This window comes from Bemisia tabaci, chromosome 1, assembly GCF_918797505.1.
Source record: "Bemisia tabaci chromosome 1, PGI_BMITA_v3".
NCBI lineage: Eukaryota > Metazoa > Arthropoda > Insecta > Hemiptera > Aleyrodidae > Bemisia > Bemisia tabaci.
In genome coordinates, this window is record NC_092793.1 from 44680868 (window position 1) to 44693383 (window position 12516).

General features: G+C 44.5%; 1 protein-coding gene across 2 annotated transcripts in view; it reads left to right on the forward strand.

Moving 5' to 3' along the window:
* LOC109041494 (pyrethroid hydrolase Ces2a) overlaps positions 1–12516 on the forward strand; it is a 187183-nt gene that overhangs the window by 101132 nt on the left and 73535 nt on the right. The window lies entirely within an intron of this gene.

The following is a 12516-nucleotide window of genomic DNA, read 5'->3' on the forward strand; positions in this document are numbered from 1 at the left end:
TCCACGGGCATATGTTGAAAAGAAGCCTCCCGTGGAATAGTAAATGGAGTAAGTGTGGAAAATGGCCTATTCTCTTCCTATCGATGTGTAGTAAAATAATTTTGATGTTGTCAAGCTCAATTTTGCGTCCAACCCCTCCAATTCAACATAACGGCCAAAATGAGGGCTCGGGGTTGAAGATGTTGGAATTTGTTTTTGATGTCGTGTTTTGGGTCGATCACTATGTAATTTTGGTCGTAGAATTCGAATTTGAGGTCCAAAATTGTCTCCGGCTCAAAGGGATGCCCAAAATCCAATATGGCCGCCAAAATGTCCACGATAGGGTCAAATCTCTGAGAGTTGCGTAAAAGTGCCGAGTAGGGTATCTTTCCTAAGGTTTTTTGGGTGGTAGATTTCACTGATGAGGTCAGAATTTTACTACAGGTTTATTGAGGCCCAAAAATTTCAATATGGCGGCCAAATAGCTGCCATTGCGGGGTGAAATATTTTGTTGAGGCTCGTATCGTCAAGTGAGGTGTCCCTGCATGGGTTTTTTGGGTCGTAGATTTCACAAATGAGGTGCAAATACCCAAACAGGCCCATAAAAGTTCTCTAAGAACCAAAGTGGTGGCCAACATGGCTGCCGCTCAGATAGTGAGAACGGTAGAGAAGTTACCTTTCATACAATGATGAATTTTCGTGTACCTATATGTTTTGTACGCCGCTGATTCCGGATGTAGTCCTCTAGTACATCGGACCGGTCGCGGTAGTGGTCTGTAGTACATCTAGGACATGCTCAAGAGCGTATTTCCTGATTTTTCCAAGAAGATACTTTTCTCGATGAAAGGACAAAATACACTATTCTGAATACAAATCTGATTCGTTCGTTTTCCATCTGAAAAGTAGGGTGAATATTTTGTATTCGTCCGGTAGGACAAATCATGAGTACTTTTGATTGATTAGAATATTTCTTTGAGTCTACCAAGAAATTTACTTCAACACTGTCCTTGAAAAACACCTTACGCATTCATGGTGCTGTTAAATCTATATGACCGAAATTTATTACAATTATTTTGTGAGGATGAAAAAATTAAATTCAGCCTCAGTGTAAGGCACGAACAAATTACTGAACACAATGAAAATTAACTCTAGTTTACGATTTGTAGCAATTTCGTATGCAGATAGTGTTCGTTTTTTGCACGCCTCATCCTACTTAACAGCAGGAACGTGGACTTAACAATTGAGAAGCTTTCCGGAAAAAGGGCACATTGCAAAAAATTGCGTATGAGAAAATAAGGTTCCATCATTACTTTCCAGTCACTGATGATAACTTACATCGCAGCTTAGACTCCCGATTTCGAACGTAAGTCACAGTCAGTGGCCATAATTATAATGATTGAAACTTCGAATGCATTTTTCTCAAAGGCCATTTTTTGCTGTAGGTGCCCTTTTTCCGGATGCTGAGTATGAGGCAAGGATCTCATATAGTTACTCTAGGAGGAATTTTGGGGCTGAGCCCGGATACCCTGCTAGTGGGGCGGATTGGCATAACAATCGTGCATTTCCGGATAAAAGCATGAAACTTTCAGGAAGTCTTCTACACCGATGAAGAAACGAATTTAGCCTGGGTGCCCAGTTCTATGGGGTCCCAGGGGGGCAGGGGGGCGGGGGGACCCTAAAATCATAAAATTCAGGTTTTTCTGTGAGAATTTTTGTACACAAGGGCATAAAACTGATTGAGTTTGCGGAATTGACCAGTTCAAGGCCACCTCAATACATACTGGAACGATTTCACCCACTAATCGCCCAATTTTGACCAAAAGGGTGCTCGGAGGGGAGGGGGGACCTGAGATTTAAAGCCCTGATTTTCTTGTGAACTTCGAATGCGTAGTTAAGGTTTATAACAACTAAATCCATTAAGCATTATAATTTTATACTGCCGAACTATTTCAAAATTGATACAAAAAATTCGTCATGGCCGTGGGGGGGGGGGGGGGGGGGAGCGAAGCGCAAGCGCACACCGTGCGAAGGTGGCGCAGCGTGCAATAAGGCTCTCCTAATATAACGTCTATGTTGTGCCGCATTTTATATACCGCATTTTCGATCGTTGCACGTATCTTACGCTCGGTGAAATGGGGGGGGGGGGGGGACTCATTTTCAACCGCTATTATAAAAATATTTAAAAAAAAAAAAAAAAAAAAAAAAAAAAAAAAAAAAAAATGGAAACGAAAAATCATAACATCCACCGATTCCAAGAGATTATAATTGAGTATGTCCCATCTCTTTTTGGATTAGAAATCCTTTTCGGTGCCATCAGGATAATTTGCAGTTTCCTCCTCATTATCATCATTACCAACCAATGTTAGTTTCCCATGTACTACTACTGTGTTAGAGCAGATTCCTCTTGTTCTTCTTTTACACTTCCTCTCAACAATATCCTGCTTGGTAAAGGCATCGCAAACGTGCTGTAGCAAAGCTGCGTGCATGGGTGGCAGTTCATCAAAATCCGACGTTTTCTCGTAGAAACTTCTTTACAGCACTTTATTCGCGAAGGTTTCAGATATGAAGTTTTACCATATACATAGCCACAACGAACTGTTCGATGTCACTACACTAGAGCCTCAACAGCGTCTGCGAGCTTGTTTGACAGGACTTAAAAATTTTTAAGACCTCGGAGAAATTATATAAAGTTTTTCAGATCGACTTTTTACCATATTCATCGAGTGCAGACGTTGTATCAGATCCGATAAAAACATGAAGTAGCGAATGAGGTGCGGCTCTTGCAGCACCAATTTTACTCAAAACTTGATGGATCGAAAATCATTCAAATTCCGTACCAGTACCAAAAGCTATTTACAATCTGTCGAAGTTGAGCTCACCAAAAGCGGCGAGTGATATCACCATAACATCTGTGTTCACAGTGGCAGAGATGGTCAATGCAGTTGGTTTTCTTGGCTGATCCTCTTTTCTGAACCTGGGATTCTCTCTGGAACCGACAACTACTCCAATATTATTGACCCTGCAGTTACATTATTCATGAGCCTATCATAAGCCTATATGACGGCAAATTCTCTCTCACCATAATAAGCAATGAATTTTCCATTAAAAAAATCGGTGTAAATTAAGGTATCCAGTACTTTGAGATTTACCATATCTCACAAATGAATTGGTAGCCATCTGACATACGTGCAACGATTAAAAGTGGAAAACCAAGAAGAAATTTTCGTCAAAGATTTTACGTAAAGTTCAAAGTTGGAGCTTCGCAGTGATATCAGATATTCAAGGTGGCACTATTCCAGCTAAATTGCAAGACTCCGATGTAAATACTGAGGGCTTGATTCTCTGCCTCATTTGTTGCATTCTTCAAGCGGAAGAAGCTCCGTTCTCATTGTTTTTCTTAAAATCTACAACAAAATTTGGACATGCTTGTTTTTTAACATCAAATGAAGCTCTCAGGGTCAATTGATGTGCATTTTGTGCATGGCTTGTCCTTTTTGTATGATGGACATAACTTGAAAACTGCGCACGTCCTAAGGATGCCGCATTTTGGCTTCGATGAGAGTCTCAATACAGACACTGTCATTTGAAAGTTCTTCAAGAAATTCAGAATGGCCTTTTCAATGTGAATCCAACCTATCATTAGGTACAACATACTTGAGTTGCGGCTACCGAAAGTGTAACACTAGATGTGAGGGGGCACTGTTAAAATGCACGAGGCTCTACAATATTGCGAAGCTTGTGGGAACGGCTACAAGAAGTGCACGAAAAACATGAGAAACTATAACACTGGTAATGATGATAATGAGGAGGAAACTGCAAATTATCCTGATGGCACCGAAAAGGATTTCTAATCCAAAAAGAGATGGGACATACTCAATTATAATCTCTTGGAATCGGTGGATGTTATGATTTTTCGTTTCCATTTTTTTTTTTTTTTTTTTTTTTTTTTTTTTTTTTTTTTTTAAATATTTTTATAATAGCGGTTGAAAATGAGTCCCCCCCCCCCCCCATTTCACCGAGCGTAAGATACGTGCAACGATCGAAAATGCGGTATATAAAATGCGGCACAACATAGACGTTATATTAGGAGAGCCTTATTGCACGCTGCGCCACCTTCGCACGGTGTGAGCTTGCGCTTCGCTCCCCCCCCCCCCCCCCCCCACGGCCATGACGAATTTTTTGTATCAATTTTGAAATAGTTCGGCAGTATAAAATTATAATGCTTAATGGATTTAGTTGTTATAAACCTTAACTACGCATTCGAAGTTCACAAGAAAATCAGGGCTTTAAATCTCAGGTCCCCCCTCCCCTCCGAGCACCCTTTTGGTCAAAATTGGGCGATTAGTGGGTGAAATCGTTCCAGTATGTATTGAGGTGGCCTTGAACTGGTCAATTCCGCAAACTCAATCAGTTTTATGCCCTTGTGTACAAAAATTCTCACAGAAAAACCTGAATTTTATGATTTTAGGGTCCCCCCGCCCCCCTGCCCCCCTGGGACCCCATAGAACTGGGCACCCAGGCTAAATTCGTTTCTTCATCGGTGTAGAAGACTTCCTGAAAGTTTCATGCTTTTATCCGGAAATGCACGATTGTTATGCCAATCCGCCCCACTAGCAGGGTATCCGGGCTCAGCCCCAAAATTCCTCCTAGAGTAACTATATGAGATCCTTGCCTCATACTCAGCATCCGGAAAAAGGGCACCTACAGCAAAAAATGGCCTTTGAGAAAAATGCATTCGAAGTTTCAATCATTATAATTATGGCCACTGACTGTGACTTACGTTCGAAATCGGGAGTCTAAGCTGCGATGTAAGTTATCATCAGTGACTGGAAAGTAATGATGGAACCTTATTTTCTCATACGCAATTTTTTGCAATGTGCCCTTTTTCCGGAAAGCTTCTCAATTGTTAAGTCCACGTTCCTGCTGTTAAGTAGGATGAGGCGTGCAAAAAACGAACACTATCTGCATACGAAATTGCTACAAATCGTAAACTAGAGTTAATTTTCATTGTGTTCAGTAATTTGTTCGTGCCTTACACTGAGGCTGAATTTAATTTTTTCATCCTCACAAAATAATTGTAATAAATTTCGGTCATATAGATTTAACAGCACCATGAATGCGTAAGGTGTTTTTCAAGGACAGTGTTGAAGTAAATTTCTTGGTAGACTCAAAGAAATATTCTAATCAATCAAAAGTACTCATGATTTGTCCTACCGGACGAATACAAAATATTCACCCTACTTTTCAGATGGAAAACGAACGAATCAGATTTGTATTCAGAATAGTGTATTTTGTCCTTTCATCGAGAAAAGTATCTTCTTGGAAAAATCAGGAAATACGCTCTTGAGCATGTCCTAGATGTACTACAGACCACTACCGCGACCGGTCCGATGTACTAGAGGACTACATCCGGAATCAGCGGCGTACAAAACATATAGGTACACGAAAATTCATCATTGTATGAAAGGTAACTTCTCTACCGTTCTCACTATCTGAGCGGCAGCCATGTTGGCCACCACTTTGGTTCTTAGAGAACTTTTATGGGCCTGTTTGGGTATTTGCACCTCATTTGTGAAATCTACGACCCAAAAAACCCATGCAGGGACACCTCACTTGACGATACGAGCCTCAACAAAATATTTCACCCCGCAATGGCAGCTATTTGGCCGCCATATTGAAATTTTTGGGCCTCAATAAACCTGTAGTAAAATTCTGACCTCATCAGTGAAATCTACCACCCAAAAAACCTTAGGAAAGATACCCTACTCGGCACTTTTACGCAACTCTCAGAGATTTGACCCTATCGTGGACATTTTGGCGGCCATATTGGATTTTGGGCATCCCTTTGAGCCGGAGACAATTTTGGACCTCAAATTCGAATTCTACGACCAAAATTACATAGTGATCGACCCAAAACACGACATCAAAAACAAATTCCAACATCTTCAACCCCGAGCCCTCATTTTGGCCGTTATGTTGAATTGGAGGGGTTGGACGCAAAATTGAGCTTGACAACATCAAAATTATTTTACTACACATCGATAGGAAGAGAATAGGCCATTTTCCACACTTACTCCATTTACTATTCCACGGGAGGCTTCTTTTCAACATATGCCCGTGGACTAATTTATGCAGGCCCGCGCTGTGCCGCCGCCGCGCGGATCGCAGTGGCGCGGAAACCTTAAATCATAGACCCATCATGTAATATATCGTTGGAAAGCTTAAAAGACGCTCTTTTACATGGCGAGTATTTAAAGTGACCTTAATAATGCGATTTTAAAAGATATATGGGTTAAAAGCTTTTTTATCAATACACAAAAACCGGTTTTTATGAAAAAAAACACCCTGTATATTGTCAAAATAAAAAGTTTTGTGATTTTGTTGTATTTACCTTTCAAATATCTATCAAACAAAAAAAAAGAAAAATTAAATCGGTTTGGTGGATCTGTGATGATACGGCCTTAGCGACACGGAGAAGCATGGGATCGGGGACCGGGCACCACCGGGCCCAAGACAATGCATACCAGAGCGGACGAGGATGCCTACAGCACGACCGGGCAGGAAAAAGAGAGACAAATGGTCACTCGCCGCACTAGGCCAAACCATTCAAAATCCCTCTCGCGGCCACCTGAGTTTTTTTTATGGGCCGTTATCACTGCCCCGCTGGACCACGCATCCTCGCTCCCGAAACGACGGGGGGGCCTAGGCTCTTTCGAGCTACGGGGTCCACACTGGTCAGCCCAGACTGACCAGTCATGAGCCGCGCCTTTGCGGGGGCCCCAAATTGCCACCCGACCAAGGGCCATCCTGCCTGGTCCACGACCCCAGCGACCCCGAAGTCGCAACGCCGTGTCGCAGCATCCCTCTCTCCTGACCTAGGACAACCAATGGCCAACTTTGGGGGTTGTCCGGCGAAAATGGCAAAAGGGAGGACGAGAGGAGTCCGGGACCTTCCCGAAAAGGGAGGCCACGGCACTCTCGCCGCGACTCTCGGAGAAGACCGATTCCTCTTTTTAGAGACTTATTCTGACCAGCGATTTTTCTTGTTTGCTCGATTTTTGATTTCGAGTTATATTTTTTTCTTCACGGAGATCCCTGATATTGCTATATTTTTTTTTGTATTTTTCTGATTTTTTTTGACTTTGTTCACCGTTATCCATATTTTCTACACATTACATTTTGATCAGCCACATTTCTGGACTTATATTTTTCATACCATTCCCGATTTCTCCCCATCGCCATTACAAATTTGGTGTCAGGTGTGGGGTGGTTAAACGTACTAATCACCCAGCGGCGAACTCGTGCCCACCTGAGCCTTAGTGCTACCGCGCCGCGATCCAGTTTTCGCAACTTCCAAGACCGATTGAAGCGCTGCAGCTGAAGAAATACCACTGAAGGCCGCTTTAACATCCACAACCAAGCCAACCTGACGGACAAAGAGCCTGACTACCAAAAAAAGGACCTGCGAACACCAAGGGGAACGCCAAGCCGCTCGGACGGACTCCGGTACGACCACCAACCGCAGGATGATCTTCAGCTCCCGCTTGACTTTCGTAAGAAGACTCTAAGACGAAAAATTATCTTTCTTTCTCTCTCAGACTTCAGTGTTTTTTTTTCTTGTCTCTCAGTTTTTTTTTTGTGTTGTCGTTGAGCTCAAGTTATCCTTACAGACAGAATTTGTTTCTCGTAGGTTCTCTTTTTTTTTTCCAGGTATTTACATTTTTTTTTTCTCTCCCTCTTCCAATTTTTTTTTTTCTCTTGGTTCTCTTGTTCCGCTCGTACTCCGTCCATTTTCTCCTTTAGCCCCGATGTCCAAGGGATTTTTTAAACCAAACCGAGAACAGAAATTGAGAAAGCTAGAGTTAACCGCCAACCTAGCCCATGCCTTGTTAAACTTAGCTCAAATTCAAGAAGAGACAGGAAGCGCTCTATCCCAACAAAAATTGGAAAACGCCGCGGAGCGATTAATTGGAATTTTGAACCGCTCTCTGAAAATACAATAGACTTCTTTGATTTTTCTCTCTTTTTCCTGCCTACCTACATTAGTATATTTCTCTCTCTATAGTTCTATGATTTTTTTTTTCTCTGAGTGTTGTGAGAGTGAGTGTTGTTTTCGACCGGCGACACGCCACAATTTGAAAAAAAAAGCCTTCTGACAATAACCCTAACGACCGACGAACAAAACTAACGAGGAAGCGACGAACCTTACAAAAGGGTCAGCTCCTGACTAATCACAAACAAAAGGAGAGCACCTGCCCGATCGTGAACCCTGATTCTAGCGGTTCCCTCGGCACAGGAGTGATCCCGGAGTTACTCTAACGACGAGGAAAGCCGCGGCCCTCTCGCAGGAGCCAGCTTTCCTGGACTGACGACATCTGGAAATATTAAACAGTAGTTGGAGAATTTCCGGATGACCACTTGGACATCTACTGGGGAGGAGGAGATAAAAGCTGAAATTGATACTGTGTTTGAGAGATTGTGCCAAGCGGCTGAGAAATATTTCGAAGAGAGAAGGCTCAGAAAGGGGAATTCTCACGGTCTCTTCCAGACCAAGAACGGCGTGCGCCGCAGTAGAAAACAACGCCAGGCAGCTAAGCGCTACCTAGCTCAGGTCAATAGTGAGAGCCAGAAGGGTAGTCCGTGCGCAGAGCCCACGGAAAATAGTAGCCAGACGGACCCAAGCGCCAACGGCGACGTAGTTTCAAATTGCGACTTGTGAATCCTCAAAACCCCGTAAATTCGTGGACGGCACCGAAACAGGCACTATCCAGGAACACGACTCCACGCTCTGAGAGCACCGGACGTCCGTGAACCGCAGCTTGTGGTATACGGCGGCGAACGCAAGTACGCCGACGGACCTAAGCGCTAACGGTAGTGAAGTTTCACCGCTTGAGCGTAAGCTCGGGGCGAGAGATTCACAGACAGCGCCGAAACAGGCGTCGCCCAGGTGCGCAACCCTTACCGCTAATTATAGCATCAGGGACTTGCAAACCGCAGCTTTGAGGTATACGTCTGTACACGAAAGTCCGGGATCGGCCTTAGACTACCAAGACGGCGCTCACTATAGATCAGTACCCCTCGGGTTGGGGCACCACACCCCGAGAAAATTACTGGAATCCCCTGTGGGAGGCACTTATTATAGCCGAGGGCCTGGAAATCCTCGCAGAATTAATCAGCGTCAACCTGAAAATCGTCAGACGCCTTCAAAAATCACACTTCAGAAATAAGACCAATTCTAGGCGACGGTTAGGAAAGGCCCGAAGAAACAGACAAAAAGCGAGGAAAAATTAATCGCCACATTGCGAGACGCTAATTTCTTTCTCTCTCGAAATCGTGTTTTTTTTTTTTTTTTTTGGCCATTTGTTTTTTTTCCTTTTCTGTCCTTTTTCCCTCTCTCCCTGTCACGCTCTGAAGTTTTCTCCCCTGTTTTTTTTGTTTGTTATTCAGAATTTTTTTTTTGTGTATGCACTTTGTCTTTGGGTGAATTTTATTTTTTGAGTGAATTTTTTTTTCTTCTCGTGGGAAATTTTTTTTTTGGCGGAAGAATTTTGTTTCGTGAACAAAGATGTCGGAGGGAGAAACTTTCGACTCACATAATAAGGATAATAAGGAGGATCACAGTCCGTCGGCCCCCGAAATGACCGACGAAGAGAGTGAGCCGGAGACGAGCTCGTCCACACAAGCCGGGACCCTAACTTTAAGTTTAGCCATAAAAGCTTTGACCCGCTTCGATGGCACGGGCCACGTCCAAGAGTGGATCTACGGGATTGATGATCTACGAAAATGCCTTAAGTCCAAGGATCGTAAAGTATTCTTTAGGGTCGTGAGAACTTTCATCCGCGGTGAGGCGAGTGAAGTCATCAGGGGCTCGGACGATGATTGGGAGACTACGAGACAAACTCTTTTTGAGATTTATGGAGAGAAAAAGTCAATAACTGAATTAGAGAGGAGCTTAATAGAGGCACGGCAGGACCCCGGGGAACAGGTCGATGCCTTTGCCACCAGGATACGTCAATTGGGTATAAAGTATTTAACGCTGCTCAAGAAAACCTATAAATCCGTGGATAGAAAAATGATAATGGACCGAGTGAAAGATAATTTTGTTCGAGGGCTTAATTTTAGATTGTACCAGACGCTCGCCAATAGCAAATTCGAAGACTTGTCCGAAGCTCAAGCCGCTGCTTCGCGCATAGAGCGAGACTTGATGGCTAGAGCTGACCTCTACGCCATGTCCAATGGTTCGACCCAGCCGAATTCCCGAAGGGCGGGAGCGCCAAGACCGGGTATAGTGAGAGCGCGACAATTTTCGAAGCCGGAGGAACAGAGGGTCAGCTTGAGCCCTGAGTATAGGCAACCCGCACCAGGTTATCGCCGCATGAAACCCGGCATAGATCGCGATCCAGACGCGGATGTCAGATGTTATTTTTGCAACGAGCTTGGGCATATTTCCACATTTTGCCGTTACAAGGGGCAACGTCGCCCCTTCGAATCACGAGTAAGTCAAGGTGAGGTAGTTAGGCAACCCGCACAACACCCCCCAGAATTAACCTGTCAGTACTGTGGGAGGACCGGGCACCGAATCGAGTCGTGCTACTCTCGGCAAAACGCGATGAGACGCGCAGAGCGAGAAAGAAGAAATGGGGATAGGCCGAATTATGACGCCCCACGGTACCCACAGCGCGAAAACCAGGGCGCCCCGCGTTTTCCCCAAAATGAGAACTCGAGAGAAAATTCGCGCTACCTACCTCCCCACAGACGCGAGCCGATGTCGGGAAACTCCGGTGCTCCTCCAATGAACAGGCCGTCTGGAGGAGCCCCGCTCCCTCAATAAAAATCGGCCAAGAGGACCGTGAGTCCATAGTGTTAATAATAGGAGGATTGATGGAAGAAACTACCGTGACACTGTTAGACACGGGGAGTCAAATATCAGTCATCCGAGAATCCCACGTAGCGCCGCGGACAGCGATAGATTCGAGGGATATAAAACGGATCACAGGTATAAATGAGCACGCGACCCACACTTTGGGTGTTGTAAACGTACCCGTCAGTATCAACGGACTGCAGGTAAGAGCAAAATTTGAAGTTGTGCCCGACAGCTTCAAAATCCGTGAAAACTGTAATGCCATTTTGGGTGCGGATTTACTCCGCACGTTTAGAGCAAAAATAGATTATGAACTAAATATCTGCACTTTGTTAGGGGAACCGTTCCCCATTGTCAGCCCCGAGGAATGGGGTAAAGAAGTTGCTCTGCCCCCTTATTCGGAGACGATAGTCTCAGTAGCAACGGACTCAGACAGCGAGGGCATAATTGAGGCGATCGCACTAAATGAATTCGTGGCCACGGCTCGTTGTTTTGTAGTACCGAGAGAGAAACAGGCCGAGGTCCTAATAGCTAACGTGAGTGATTTACAACAGCGCGTCCGGCTGCCAACTATGCAGGTAATACCAGCAGAGGCCTTTCCACCCCTGCAACAAGTGAGAGTGGCCCAATGCGGGACTGCACCGCTAAGCGAGGGTCCCGCTGACCAACGGGAACAAGAGCGCGAGAGAGACCTGTTGGCGTCCCTGCGCCTTGACCACCTCAACCCCGAAGAGGCCCATGCTGCCAAATCCGTCTGTTTAAAGTACAAGGATATCTTCCTTTTGCCGGGAGATAAGCTAACTCATACAGACACATTAAAACACAGCATTCCTTTGAAGGAAGGCACGGGGATTATCTTTGTGCGACCCTATCGGATCCCGGCTCAGTATGAAGAGCAAGTGAGAGAAGAAATAGCGAAAATGTTAGATAATGATTTAATTGAGCCCACTACGAGTCCCTACAATTTTCCATTGGTCGTTGTTAAAAAGCGACCTGACGCCTCAGGGCGGCAGAAAATTAGGATTTGTATTGATACACGCAAATTAAATGAGGCAACGAAAGAATCCTTCTTTCCGCTGCCGAACATCGATGAAATTTTCCATAGAATTGGTCCCAACATTACTTATTACTCTGTAGTAGATCTTGCCTCCTCCTTTAATCAAATTTTACTGGACGAAGACGCGTCCAATAAATGCGCCTTCACGGTAGGCCAAAGCCGTTATCAATATAAAAGGATGCCTTTCGGTCTCACTTCGGCCCCTTTCACTTTTCAGCGCCTGATGAGTATGGTTTTGGCCGGGTTAGACCCTACCCTTCGAATTTTCTGTTACCTTGATGACTGTATAGTTGCAACACGCTGTCTACAAAGCCACGTGACTGCGCTCGGAGCCCTGTTTGCTTGCCTCCGAGAGCACAACTTAAAAGTTCAGCCAGACAAAGTCGATTTCTTTAAACAAAGTGTATCGTTTCTTGGACACATAATTAGTCGCCAAGGTCTGGAATGTTGTCCGAATAAGGTCGCCGCCCTAGTTCAGACGCGCCCTCCTCGTGACGTCAAGGAGCTACGGAGATTTTTAGGAGCCGCCTCTTATCTAAGAAAATTCATAGCCGGGTTCAGCATAATCGCGAAAAATTTGTTTGACCTTTTGAAAAAGGACCGTGAATATGTCTGGACA